At 32.1% G+C, this 12,414-nt stretch overlaps 1 protein-coding gene across 1 annotated transcript in view; it reads left to right on the top strand.

Moving 5' to 3' along the window:
• LOC148621035 (1-phosphatidylinositol 4,5-bisphosphate phosphodiesterase epsilon-1-like) overlaps nucleotides 1-12,414 on the top strand; it is a 236,868-nt gene that overhangs the window by 62,908 nt on the left and 161,546 nt on the right. The window contains exon 2 of the mRNA XM_088575034.1: nucleotides 2,856-3,167. The gene's annotated coding sequence lies outside the window, so the exon portion shown is untranslated. The remainder of the gene's footprint in view (nucleotides 1-2,855; nucleotides 3,168-12,414) is intronic.

Raw genomic sequence — 12,414 nt, 5'->3', positions numbered from 1 at the left:
ATAATCGAAACAAGTTCCACGAACTCAATGGCGGGTGCAAGAATACAGCAGAGGCATGTTTAGTCGGTATAGGCATGCTCTTTTGAAAGAAACAACAATTTCCAAGAAACTCTTGAAATTGATACATCATTTAGATAGTAAATCTGTTGCAGGTTTCCATCATTAAAGATATTCCACCAAATCCCGGTAGTTATAGAATTTGCTATAAAAGGTCGTTACTATCAGAGAAACTGCAAAAATAGACTTAATTGTTGCCTTTAAAATGAACAACCTACGATAAGAGACCTGTTAAGTAATTAGTAAGACATTGTATGCTTGTAAACGATTTGAGTACACTTCCTTAATTTAATCTAATAATGGTATGTATTCTTTAACGTCAGTTGATAGCCTAAAGAATGTACTTTTTACAGTCTGTGAAGGAATTTTATTCAAAGAACATAAAATGGCAAAAACTTTCGTGAACAGGAAGCGAAATCTATAAAATTTCATTACATCTTAGTTTTCGTTTATTAACCTACGCTTAAATGTGTATGGCTTTGAGTTTTTTATTACACTTCCGAAGGTTTTGTACTTAAGGATGTAGACCTAGGGTAAGGGAAATCAGTGATGTTTGTATTATATACAATTTCATCAAAGCCCATCAAGCTTTCAAATGAAACAGAATGAAATCAGTCCAGGTTACTTTGATGCTTACGTGAGATTGATGTAAAGTGCTGAATGCAAACGTTCCCATGGTTTGTATGAGTTGTGTCCCTTACCCTAGGTCTGCCTCCTTAATGTTTGCTAAATTTGAAAAAAATTAATGCTGTTTAAGTCACTATATACCTGCTTGTAACAATATATGTTTCAATGATTTGTAAGAGTTATATCCCTTACCATAGGTCTACCTCTTTAAACTTCAGACAGAATTCGAACAATACCAATCATTTGAATATTTAAAATTTCGGTATGCTGCGCATGTGTTTCGTTGAGTAATGTATCATCAGAAGCATAAGAACGATATTAGGAACTGTAAACTTAAAAAGTAAATCATATGCAAGAAGTACTCTAAACATCGGAATATGAAGCCAAATCCAACAATGATAAATGCTTCCAGAGTATGTCAAAGGAGAGATATTATGATAGGCCCATGTTTGATATAAAGAACTGAACAATTCTCACTTTATGATTGTCATGTTCTGACACTTGAAATAAAAATAATGAACGGTAAAATGTTTTAGTTACCTAATCAAGGTCTTTCTTCAAAATTGTGCATGAAATGATATATAATGTAAGGTATTTTGATAAGCTCGTAGGTTTTTGTTTTCAAAGTTAACGTTTCCATCTTTATAAATGTTTCAAACACTGATCAGGAAAATACTTTTACTATAACGTCAGTGTTTTCTGTCTGGAATTTAAAAATAGTTTTATGAAACTATTCTTAATTGTCTTAAATAGATTTTATTCCGATCGTGACAAATATGTGAATATTTCTGCTTCGATTTGATTTCCTGTCTGGGAAATATGTTGAAGGTTCTATTCTCTAAAGTTAATTTAGCCCAATAAAAGTGAATTTCGTTCCACAAGTTTAATTGATCAACTTATAAACTGCATGTTATCATAAAAGCTTTTCAAATTATATATCCGGTTGTAGAATTATTCACGTTTGTATATATATAGTATATAATTTGACATCAGTATGATGGCAAGCTATCAAATGTTTTGTCTGTGCAAATATTCATTAAACCCCTGCTTAAGGATTTGTTCTATCACAGCGCATACATCATGTCAAAGCCTACAAAAACTACATTTCTGTAATTCTATTAACTTATTAGAAGTACACATTTGTCTTGGTTGCGTATCCACACGGCTGTCTTGATCAACAAAGTTTTAACATTTACTATGATGTGTTTTTTTTTATCATTATTATTATTATTATTTTTATAATGTCGTCGTTTAATTTGAAACGTGGTTTGACTTCATAGAAAAGAAAAAGACGCTTACCCTACTTTGTCCATGCTTCCATTTCTTTAGTCTGGGTTCCTTATACATTCGTAAGCAATAATAGGTAAGACCAGATATCGTCGTTTCGTATACACTCTCCTATGTTTATTTTGTTTGCCATCTCTATCTTGGAAAAGGCAATGATTTGTTTATACTTAATTTTAGAAGCTAAGGAATTTTTTTCTGAGACTCACTTAATTCTCAATCGCATTTAATCTATAAGAAAATAGAGCTTCCATGATGCTAAATTAAAGCTCGTGAATAAGGGTACAAACCGAATATTGATACTTTTTCTGGACCTAAGTATAATGGAACTAATTGATAATATAACAATTTATTCTCCCTAGGGGATTTAAGGCAAACAACAAACAAAGATATTAGCACAGCTTAGTATCTATGTTTCGTACCAATATTTGAAAAATGGTTGAATTAAACGCCACGAATATCTCTCTCAATTTGTACAGAAGTTTTAGTATTTAAAACACACAGAATGTAAAACCCTTAATTACTATTCAAAAGACGTTTTTAGACTTTTTTGTTTGCGTAAAATATCAGCTTTTAGCTTTTGCTTAATAATACTCTTTGATTTTAAAGTCTCTTCTAATTACTTCCTTTCCATATTTCCGCCCTAATCTTCTAAAATGTATTTACATAGACCCTTTTTCAGCTTTCCCTAATAAATAATGGATTTTCTTTAAATGTTTTTACATAATTAACAGATTCTGGTTTAATATCATGTTGGGATTTCACCCTGTGATGTTATCGGTAAACTGGTGGCATGACGAATTAGTATATGTCAGAAGAAAATCTCAGAAAAAATCTTCAAATGGAAATGAATTAGTTAATTAATCTCCTTCTCTCATTTGTTTCAGACACCTGGAATGGAATTGTAGTCATTTAGGTCTAACAAAGGTGATGCAATGTTAGACAAAAAGATCAACATGACCGACCAAAATTAGAAGCAATATTCTTTAATGAGTATAAGATACCTCCGATCACAATGGAATATAAGCTTACTGAGAAAGCATTGGATAGTATCACAATTAATGAAAATAAAACCAATAAAACAGTGAGCAGTATGTAATAAATCGATTTCTAATTAGTTCGGAGAGTCATTTCGATAGCATGTTATTTTATGTCAAAGTCTTATATTATATTAAGGATACATTGTGACACTTAGTAAGGTAAGTAGAACATAACTGTTATGCTGTTAAGACTGTTGAAGAGATAATGACTCAATAGCACAAATCTTTAAATTTATGATGACAATTATTGTTTATATTAAAACGGGTTACATCTATGTTTGATGTTTATATAGGTAGAATCGGATTCCATCTATATTTTTACTTTTTTAATTCTAGAAGGTTTAAGGGTATGTTTCAGGAATTGAACAGTAAAATGAAATGCTTTACATTTGCTTTGCAGACCTTAAATTAAATAGGCGAAATTCTTATATCACTTTACATGCACATGATTTGTATGGTGCGATCGAAAAATACATAAAACTATAATATCAAAAAGATCTTTTTTCAAAGCAATTTCAAATGCATTTATTATTATGATATACTTTAATGCTTAAATATTACCTGGGTTGAGATAAACCCCTCAACCCCTGTGCACCCCTTCCCCTCACACATCAACCAAAACATGATTTTTGGGTACCCTTACACCTACCAATTACGAATCATTGTGTCGCCAAAAACCAAACTGAAGCATTTTGTGTATCATTTGACTATTTTTATACCTCGTTGAGACAAAATTCTATTTTTTACATTTTCCATTCTTCGAACTTCTATAAGTCGAAGTTAAATAACATATAAAATTTATAACATTATGTAGCTAAATGTCACAGCTTTACAATGGTACCCATAAAGTTGCTGAAATATCTAGGGTTTTGGAGTAAAATGGAAAATAATGTAACCCCAACGAAAAATTACTTGAATTGATATATTTTTTTTAATGTCAAAATCCCTAAAGTATTAATGCTTCGGTAAAAATAGCTTATGTTCTGTGTAGTATTATCACAATTATATACATCTTGTGTTCTTTTGATTTCTTGTGTTGATTATCGTAGGCAAAATTTACCCAAAAATGCTAAAAATGTTTTTTTCTTTTATTTTCCCGTAAAAAGTGGCATAATATCGACTCATGTTCAACAAAATTGTCTCAAATTTGGAATCATTCGAAAAATGATTTTATTTTCTACTTGAATACTGAGAAAAACTAATTTTCCAGAAAGAATTTTAAAAAATGTTAAAATAATATCAGTATCAAACATAATTCGTATTCACAGCATGTCGATGTATCCAAATACCGTTTTTTCATCTTGAAAAAAATCCTGCCAATTACAGGTGAAATGAGCAGATATGTTGGATACATCGATAATTAAAACTATAGTACCCAACAAGTCCATTGTACACCGTTTATTAGCTACAAAAAATATTTTGGTTCATGTTCAGGTATGGGACAGGTTGGTAATTTTTCACCAAAGTTGACTTTAAACAGTTTTTTTTTACATTTTTCATAAATTCTGACTCCAAAAAACGACACAAGTAATCAAAAGAATCACAGAGGTATACATTGTAATAAGACCAAACAGAAAATACCACACAAGTCTTTTTTACTGAATCATAAATACGCTAGAGGTTTTGATATAATGAAAAATGTCAATTTAAGCGATTTTTCGGTTGGGTAGGGATACATATTTTTTTCTTTTTACTGGAAAACCCGTAACTTTATTGGTACCATTTTAAAGCTAAGCCATTGTGCTACATGATTATATCTATATATACTTAGTATCTTGACACATCTGTCCCAGGGAAACATAGACGCGCTAATAATCGAGTCTTGACTTTTTTACCCAGTGGCGTACAAATATCGAAATAATACAAAAAATATACCGAAAAAGAATCCGAGAGTATCTTTTGGCGATTTTAAATTGATTCGATAATGAAAGGTATAAAGGTACCTGAAAATCACCTTGAAGTTGATGAGTGGGGGGTGCACGGTGGACCCTGCAAGCCCATCGACTGAAAAGCAAATAAGCAATCTATTTTGCAGATAGGAGGGTATCTCTGTTTGGAAGTGTATCGATACACAATTAAAGGCTATAATATGTACAATTCTTTTTCTTAAATCAATAAAGGTCAGAGCAATAAGAGAAAACATCATAAGATCTTACACACACCTTCTTAAATACGTATGTTTCATATTTGACTCAAAACTGAATTTCACAGTTGAATTTAAACATCTAGAGCGCTTTCCATTTTACGGTTCTTTGAACCAGAGTTTCGTGTATCATTATTGGTACTTACCAAGTGTTTCGTCTCAGACGACGAACTAGACGAACCAAAAGTAGACTTAGAGAAATTTGCTCATACTGGTTAATGAAAAACAAACCTCGGTTGTAACAAAAAAAAACGAGAAACATTATGATATCGGAAATTTCGAAATAATTCTAAGACTCATTTTGTTCAAGATGTCAACCTTTCGAATTTACTTCAAAATCCGAATGTTACCCTCGAAGATCTTGTGTCGACTTTTGCGTCGGAATTGATTCGAATTATTATCGATCATGATCCTATGCAGAAAAAGGAAATAACCGTTCGACCTAATACTGAATAATACTGAATAATAATAATAATAATAATAATAATAATTATTATTATTATTATTATTATTATTATTATTATTATTATAATAATAATAATACTGAATGGTACACTGATGAACTGCGATTAGCAAAATGTGTATGTCGGAAAGCCGAACGCATGATGAGAAAAACAAACTTGGCGGTTCATAGAGAGATTTATCAGGAACAGCGTAGTTTCAAGTCGGCTTCTATACGAAAGTAAAAAGGACTTCTACTCCAACAAAATTACGGAAATTGGTGGTGATCAGAAAGAACTTTATAAACTCACAAATGTTCTACTGGGCAACAAGCGTGAAGTAATTCTACCATTCCACGAGAGTGAACAACAACTCGCAGACACTTTTGGTTACCTACGGCGAAGGACGTTTCGACAAGGCTGTCGCAATGTTATGGAATAGTCTACCAAAAGACCTGAGAAATGCGCCATCACTTTTATGTTTTAAGCCGAATGTCAACACTCATCTTTTTAGACTTGCATATTGTTAACTGTTTTAGGATTTACTGTTACTGACTCTTTATTGACAATTTGATTCTTATCATATACATATATTCTTATGATATTCTTATAGATATACGTTTTCCTAGATTTTTAATAAACGTTCTATGCATTTTAGACGGCAATTTTATTTAATGCTAAGTATTGTTTTCCAATATTTTCTAAAATTTTGATTTTTTATTATGATTTTTATTATTTTAAAATTGGTTTATTGAAACATTTAACTTTCTATTCAATTTATTTTGATGAAACTTTACTGCACTGCAATACCTTACGGATGCAATGACAACATCAAAAGTATAGGAAACCTTTCAAGCCAATATAACAATAACATAAATGTGATGAATTTATTTGACAAAAATCCAAGACGGGAAAGGAGTCATGGCTATCGCAAATATACGTCACCTAAGTTACATGATGTCTCAATAGATGGTCTCCTTCCTTTCATACAAAAACCTCTTGGACTTCCTAACATTAGAACCAAACTTTATTCTATACCTCTTACTCTAATACACTCCCTTTACAAAACAAGTCTTGACACTTCTGTTTCTGACCCCACCTCATCATTATACAGACTTGTTGCCATCATTTTCGATATTGGTTTCCACAGACTCTTTAAACCAGTTTGTGTGACAAGTTAGGATGAAGAAAAAACGATCATTTCTTCCACTACCGTTTGTCAACAAAGGTATAGATGCAATTAATTTGGCTAACATCCTCCATCACAAAAACGTTACCAATAAAATTCCCCCATATTTCAAAGACAAATCCATACCAATTATTTCATATTCCTATACTTCACCCATTGCGCCCAAAGTTTTCAATTATAAAAGACTATTGCAGAACCTCGAGATTGAGGACTTCAAGGATAAACCAACTGACTGTTCTTGCATAAACTCTCCATTCAAATATGGTCCTTCCGGTCACGTCGTTACGAGAGATTTCAATATCATCGAAAACGAATCTCTGCGTAATATCCTTTCTAAACGTCCCAAGTACCGTGAACCACGCTCTATAAATTGGAATTATAACTTTCAAGTTCTTATGGATGCCGTCGAGGACTATGCAAGAAAATGGATAAAGCGAGAACTAGAAGACATTGATTCTCTGTCAGAGTGGTTAAAGGCCGTGAGGTCTTTAAGTTTGAAACGTATGCAAGTTTTTGGTAGGTCAATGAGTGCCAAGACTACATCAGTTTTCAAAGACCCCAAAATTATTGTCTACTACACATGCAAAATATGTTGTCGTACCAGCAGACAAAGCCCAAAACAACATTGTTTTTGTCTGCAAAACGTTTTATCAGAGGTAGACTTAGAAAATCATAGCAGTAATAAGACCTACACTGCTACCACAATCTCCAAAGAAGAGATTGTGGAAAACAATAAATCTTTGCTATCCTCTTTTGATCTCTACCAAGGACGATGATTGTGATTTACCGTCTACGTACAGGATTCCTGAACTCCACAAGAATCCATACAAACAACGTTTCATAGCTTGATCTGAAAAATATACCACCAAACCTCTTTCAAAACTTTTAACTTCTATACTCACAACTGTCAAAGAGGGTCTGCAGTCCTACCACAACACGTGTTACTATCGTAGTGGTATTAATTCAATGTGGATCCTGAAAAATTCGAAAGATCTTTTGGAGACAATCAGTTCAAGACTATTATCTGAATACAATAGCATTAAAACCTATGATTATTCAACACTGTATACTTCTATTCCCCATACTCAGTTAAAATCCCGACTTAAAAACATTATACATTGTTGTTTTTTTTTCCAAAAAAGATGGTACACCTAGATACAAATATATAGTTCTTGGTAGAGATTCCTCATACCTTATTTGTAAGAAATAATTCCAAATCATCTTCCAAATATACAGAGGAAGATGTTTACAAAATGGTGGAATTTTTAATCGACAACATATTAGTCCAGTGTGGTGAACGCGTTTTTCAACAAGCGGTCGGCATTCCAATGGGAACAAATTGTGCTCCTTTACCTCCTGACCTATTCGTCCACACTTTATGAGGTTGACTTTATAGCTGAACTGATCCGAAAGAAAGAATATCGTTTGGCTAGATCTTTTAATCCCAGTTTCCGATATAGATGACGAATTATCTTTAAACAATCCTAATTTCGGGGACTTGATACATCGCATCTACTCCCAAAGAACTTGAAATATAAAGGATACTACAGACACTGTGAAGACAACCTCATATCTTGACCTGCACTTAGAAATCGATGGTAAAGGAAAACTATTGACGACAAACGTGATGACTTTTCATTCAGGATTCAACTTTCCTTTCATCTGTGGCAACATCCCTTCAACACCTGCTTATGGAGTGTTCATATCACAACTCATACGTTATGCCAGAGCTTGCCAAAAGTACGCAGACATTTTGTATCGTGTTAGAACTCTGACAAATAGGCTTCTGGAACAGGGTTATGTTGCTACAAGATTGAAGTCATCACTACAGAAGTTTCATGGTCGTCATCATGAACTCGTGGATCGTTATGGTGTATCCATCAGCACCATGAAAACTGATTTATTCAACTAGTCATAGTTTTCCTTTCCTCGTTTGTCTACCCCGGATTTGACTTTTTATGAGCAACTCGGCGGGTGTTTCTAGAAAAGCAGAGCACGCTTACCCTACCGGTGCACCTGGTCCATGCTCCCAGTTTTTAGTGGAGTCCGAGTTGTTCATTTGCATTTGTTACTTTGTATGTATGATTTAGTTACTTTATGTTCTTTGTTGTGTATGTCTGCTTTCCATGTCTGGTCCTTGTCCTTGGATTACATTCTTTTGATTACCGCTATAACCTTGGTTCCCTTGATTACTCTTTTACATATTATTTTACGTATTTTATATTTATATATCTTGTATTGTAATTTATTATTAATATTGTTTATACATAAGCCTATGTTAATATTATATACAGTATGTACGTGTTACGGTGTGTATATTTGTGTGTGTGTTTTTGTGCATATGTGTGTTTTTGTGCGTGTGTGTGTCACGCGTGCATGTTGTGTGATAGAAGTTAGTGGGTACACGCGTGCACGTGTTCGTGAGTGGGTAATGTTAAGCGCTTAGTGTAATATTTAATTTTGTTACATAAGCGCTATATAAATTCTTTGTAATAATAATAATAAAATATAAATAACTAGTTATTTCTAGTTTGTAAAATCTTCCTTTAGCACACATCAAAAAAAGCGATTATAGTCACTCAATTCCATTATTTGTTTATCAAATTTTACACTTGTATGCAGTAACGGTTTTTAACATCTTATATAAATACCATTATATATATATATATATCATTCTGTTGTTTGAAAACTGGTTTAATGCTTATGTTGATGAAATTTAAACACTCAATCATGCGATCATATTGTCAACAGTCTTAAAACATGAAGTATACTATAGCCTGAGGTTCTAAACGTGACAGGTAAATGTTTTTGGTCAGATACTAACTAACATCATATGCGCGTATGCTTTGCTCAGTAAAAATTATCTTTAATAGAAAATAAAAAGATCATCTGCATACAAGTGTAAAATTTGATAAATGAATAAGCAAATTTTGTGAGTACAATCGTTTCTTTGATGTGTGGAAAAGGCATATTTTACAATCTATGAAAAACAAATGCAATATATATATATATATATTTAATGTTAGAGACAAACAAATGGCTAATGATGAATCCAAATCTGTGACTTTTGCAAGAAGTTTACGGTAAACCTTAAAGTAAACTTAAATGGTAGACAATTTTATTGTGAAAAGGTTTTCGCAATACTGTTGATATTGTACATTGCGAAATACGGTTTTTACATCTTTTGAAGATATTAAAATACCATTTTTATATATCATCCTGTTGATTGGAGAATTGATTTAATGAATGATTAAAAGACTCAAGTACGTGTTTATGTAATCAACAGTCTTGAAACATATCAGGTATATAGGAAGTAGTATTTCAAGTATCAAAACAGAAACGATATAGATAATCCGCAAGATCAACATTTTGTTTCTATCTTTTAATGTTAGCAGAATTTTCTTCATGGAGTGGAGAAAAATACGCGTTTTTCACATAATATTTTGTGTTAATATTTTGTATTTCTCTACATTAAGGAATTTGTGTTTGAATTTATAGATTTTTTAAGATTTTTTTAAAAGTTTTGCCTGTTTATGGTCATCACATTCTTATGGCATCTACCTAAAGATTTGTGCATATCGATCGGGTAACATTTTCACCATCATGTCTATTTATAGAAAACATGTTAAATCAACAGATTTCATTTAAGTTATATCTTAATAACTATCAGATACTGAAAAAAGTAAAGGTGACCGTCCTTCTTAAGCTTAACAAACTCTTCGATATAATCCATTCCCACGAAGACAACTCCTTCTTAGAGTTGTTGCCCTTCAACTTTTCTTTCAGACTGTAAAATATAAATATATAGTTTTTTAATTTAACTATGTTATATATCAAACTTAATTGTTTTGTAAATTAAAAATGAAGCACTAAGAATCCAGCAGTACCGATTCGTCGAAGTATAAGTGCTTCCAACGTGAAATATTGTTTGCAAAATATCAGTCAAATCGTCACAATATATCAATTCAGCGATTTTTAAATCAATTCAAAAGGAGAAATTGCTTATAAAATTTGGATGTTGCCATGCTTGGTTCTAACCTTATAATGAATGTGTGTAATAAAAGGTGAACAACATCATTACGACTTTTGAAATGCAACAGTATGTAGACGCCAAAACTTCTACTTTTTACCAAGTTAAGATTTACAGCGCTTTTTACAATAAAAGCTGTTTCTTGTGGAGTCCAATCGATATTTTCTTGACAATTTCATTATCCAACTCTGATACGACTCCGTAGGTGTTCAAAATTAACTCAAAGTAATTAATTTGAACTAAAGTGTTTCAGAGGAATTTCCTGCAGGTTAATATGTACGTTGTGGAAAAATTAACGTGTTGCCAAATTGATTAGTTTTTGCTAGGTTTTACTGTGAAAAGTATGGCATGACAAAATAAAGGGTTTTGTATTTGACAATAAAATTCGTTACGTATTATGCAGGTAACAAATACCTTTCATATTTTTGATTAGTTTCATTGTTTATGTTCATAGCTTTCTGGTAGTTCATTTTATTAGTAAAATGTCAGATTATAAACGTTTTTCATTCGGTTTCTTTGTGGTTTTAAAGTAGTTCACTTTGCTTCGTCATTTACCCTGCACTTTTGTTGAATTCCCAATCATCTTGGTAAACCCTAATTTAATTATGAAAATGTCTTTTAACGAATCCAGAGATCTGGTTTTCTTTTTACTTTTTTACTTAAATCTGTATACTTTTGGGAAGAGTATACCCCAACAGCAATAATCTTCTGTTTACTTCTTGTCTGGGTTCTGCTTACAATCGCATGCAAAGATAAATAAATAAATACCTTTATTATTTCTGCTGTTTTACCTCTTCTGGATCTACCTCTTATTGTTTTATCTGTGGATTCCATTGAAACGACTGTCTTGTGATTGTTCTTTTTTTTTAGAGTATGCCATATCAAAGTCCACTTTCGCTTCCAAATCTGCATGGGAGTGAAATTTGTTTCGTTTTCTTCAAGAGGTCATGGTAGATGCTGTTGCTTTGTCAGAAATTTTTGCTGTATTCTTATCATATTTTGTTGATAAATGATTTGATCTTCTTCTCTGAGGCAAGATTTTTGAAAGAGGAATGCTTTAACATTAAAGTTGAATATCCTGATCTTGTCGGATTTCCAGATCTCTCTGGAACTCTATGCCTGCTCTTAGCATTTGAAAGCTGTTCTGCCTTTTCCTATCATTACTTTGAATAATCTGCCTGAGCATTATAGTGTGTCAACACTTCTTTGATACTCGAATTTCGTAGATACTATACTAAATGAATTAATCAAATTACATGGTTCTCCTGTTCACATGCAATATTTAATATTATATTTTAGTAGTTTAAAGTTCGATACCTAGAGTACCAAATGTATTGAAGAAGTATCATCGATATCTTCACTTTTTTGTTCTGCAACTTTCAATACCTTATATCTTACTGTCATCGTCATTTATTTGATTGTAAGTTTTTCTTAAATAATTAAAATAATTCATAAAAGTATCTGGAATTTGTTGAATGAATTTGCAGCATGCATTATTACAGCCAGTTTTGCATGCAAATGTCACCATACAGATAGGACTGATTTAATCTTGGTTCAATTCCGACCACATACTCAGAATAGGGGAAATAGTGTGAACTTTTGAC

Source organism: Perna viridis, chromosome 3 (assembly GCF_037379345.1).
Source record: "Perna viridis isolate PV_CMFRI_1.1 ecotype Kerala chromosome 3, ASM3737934v1, whole genome shotgun sequence".
NCBI classification, from domain to species: domain Eukaryota; kingdom Metazoa; phylum Mollusca; class Bivalvia; order Mytilida; family Mytilidae; genus Perna; species Perna viridis.
Note: the sequence above shows the minus strand (reverse complement) of the source record. Positions and strands in the feature narration are given on the sequence as shown.